This window comes from Octopus bimaculoides, chromosome 6 (genome assembly GCF_001194135.2).
Source record: "Octopus bimaculoides isolate UCB-OBI-ISO-001 chromosome 6, ASM119413v2, whole genome shotgun sequence".
Taxonomy (NCBI): Eukaryota; Metazoa; Mollusca; class Cephalopoda; order Octopoda; family Octopodidae; genus Octopus; species Octopus bimaculoides.
In genome coordinates, this window is record NC_068986.1 from 103,898,898 (window position 1) to 103,901,530 (window position 2,633).

The 2,633-nt window shown below is 37.6% G+C and overlaps 1 long non-coding RNA gene across 1 annotated transcript in view; it reads left to right on the forward strand.

The window, feature by feature from the left end:
- The window catches only part of LOC106872969 (uncharacterized), a 16,981-nt gene that overhangs the window by 7,002 nt on the left and 7,346 nt on the right, over positions 1-2,633 (forward strand). Inside the window, exon 2 of the long non-coding RNA XR_001409820.2 lies at positions 1,378-1,588. This is a non-coding gene — a long non-coding RNA (uncharacterized LOC106872969). The remainder of the gene's footprint in view (positions 1-1,377; positions 1,589-2,633) is intronic.

The window sequence follows — 2,633 nt, forward strand, 5'->3', positions numbered from 1 at the left end:
CTGACATCGCATTTTAACAGATACACTCTTTTACTCTTTTACTTGTTTCAGTCATTTGACTGATGCCATGCTGGAGCACCGCCTTTAGTCGAGCAAATCGACCCCAAGACTTCTTCTTTGTAAGCCTAGTACTTATTCTATCGGTCTCTTTTTGCCGAACCGCTAAGTTCCAGGGACGTAAACACATCAGCATCAGTTGTCAAGCGATGGTGGGGGGACAAATGCAGACACACAAACACACATACATATATATTTACGACGGGCTTCTTTCAGTTTCCATCTACCAAATCCACTCACAAGGCATTGGTCAGCCCGAGGCTATAGTAGAAGACACTTGCCCAAGGTGCCACCCAGTGGGACTGAACCCGGAACCATGTGGTTGGTAAGCAAGCTACTTACCACACAGCCACTCCTGCGCCTATGTTTACCAAACTTACATAAAAATATCTTTAAATAATAAAGAGTAAATTTATTCAATAAAATCGCCATTGGCTTCCTTTTTTCAATAAAATCGCCACGGCCTCCAGACGACTTTGCAACCTCCTGCAACACTACTGGATGCTCTCCTTGTTTAAGTTGGTGAATGCTGCCATAATTGTTGCCTTCAGTTCCTGTTTAGTGTTACAAGGAGTTTTCTGAAGTAAACAAACTCTTAGAACCAGCTAATATTTCATCAACGAACCACGCACGAACTACATAGGCGTACAAAGGCTGGGCGAGCGTATACGAACGGACGTCTAAATACGCAAACACCTTTTTTCTGAACTGACTTCTATTCACCCAATGATCTGAAATTTGAGCAATAAACCACGAGCAGATTATGCACGCTTAGAAATAACTGGGAGAACGATTACAAGCAGTTCGTTAATGTCTATGTATGCATTTAATGTAGCTTGCGAATTTTCATATTTCATGTAGAAAGCAATATTTCTCATAACTTTTGCTAAGACATAACCATGGAGACAAAGCCATGAGGAGAAAAGAAACACGCGCGCGCAAACAGGCGCATGCAGACAGCCGCGCACACACGAATGTATGTATTTATATATATCTGCTATTAAAGGAAGGACAAAGAAAGCACAGTTTCACACTTTTATATGGTGTTTGGATGTGGCTGGGAATAAATTTCCTCTATTTATATGTATGTTAATTACCCTTGTAACGAACAGTTTGATTAACGAACAATGTTCCGGAACGGCTTATGTTCGTATATAGAGACCTTACTGTATACATTTTGATATATTTATGCTCAGAACTGATTTTTGGACAATTTAATATTTAGGGTTTGTGAAATCTGATTTGCAATCACCTGACATAGTGTCATTGAGCGAGTTTATTTTCCGTTTTACTTTATTTTACTTTTTCCTTTTTTTCCAGATGACCCCCTGTGCAATTCTTATCCTTTCGGCCTCAATCGTGACCCTGCAAATTGCAGAAAGTTCATTCCCTGTTTCAATCACACATCATTCCCATCTATGGCCTGCCAGGATAACTTAATTTTCAATGTGCAGCTGCAACGTTGTACAACTCTGGGCACCACAGCTTGCAATCAAAATAACCCAACCAATAACAACAATAATGTTTAAACGTAAGTATTTTTCATATTTTTAAAGACCAAACAAAGCTACGAAAAGGCATATAAGACAATAATTACGAGGGGATACTGAAAAATACTTGGTTTTGGGTAAAAGAAAAAAACAGGACGATCAGTTAATCATGATTTTATTGAACATATTCCCCTCTCAGATTCACACACTTATTGCAATGGTCCTTCAGTTTTTCTAAGCCCAGTAAAAGATCTCAAGAGGTTGCATCTCCAGTCAGTCCTTTCGCGAGACCCTTAAAGCCAGTAAATTTTCAGTACTCCTTCGTAAATAGTTACGATATTAGATATAGCATAACTGATGAGGCCCAATGGGATCAAAATCATAATGTTTCTGTAGACAGTATGCGCTTTCTTGAGCTAAAGATGAAATATAATAGTTAGAGTGAGGAAAGCCAATGAAATAGATATTAAAATCTACAGTGTGCGACAAAAACCCTCCAAGGTTTACCATTCTAAATTAAAGTTTTGAGAGTCTAAGCACACTATGCAACAATTCATAAGATCATTGGAACTAAAACAAAACGATAATATATCAGCTACATAAAAACCACCATTATCATTACTTTTACTTCACTATCATCATGGCAATGGTGATATAAAATGTGGGAGGTTTTTCCGTCGCACCTGTATAATACGGAGACTAAAGAGATTTGTGACGTCAGGGTAAGGCTGTACATTAAAAGAAATTCATAGTTAACAAAATATCGAAACTAGCTGTGTCTTTTATTTATCAGAAGTTTATGTTTTTTTTCTTCGACACTTGCCCCAAAATAAATATTTGATTTGTCTTAATGACAAAACCTAGTTAGTCCTGTTGGGTGGAAAAGAAAAAGAATTTTCTAGTTCAGTTATTGATGTTGGAGACCTGTCTAATTTATATTACTTTATTTTATATTTCTCTAATGTTTACTTACCTAACGTTATAAATAAAACGTGTTTGTGTGTTTCTTTGTTTCTGTGTGTGTGTGTGTGTGTGTGTGTGTGTGTGTGTGTGTGTGTGTGTGTGTGTGTGTGTGTGTGTGTGTGT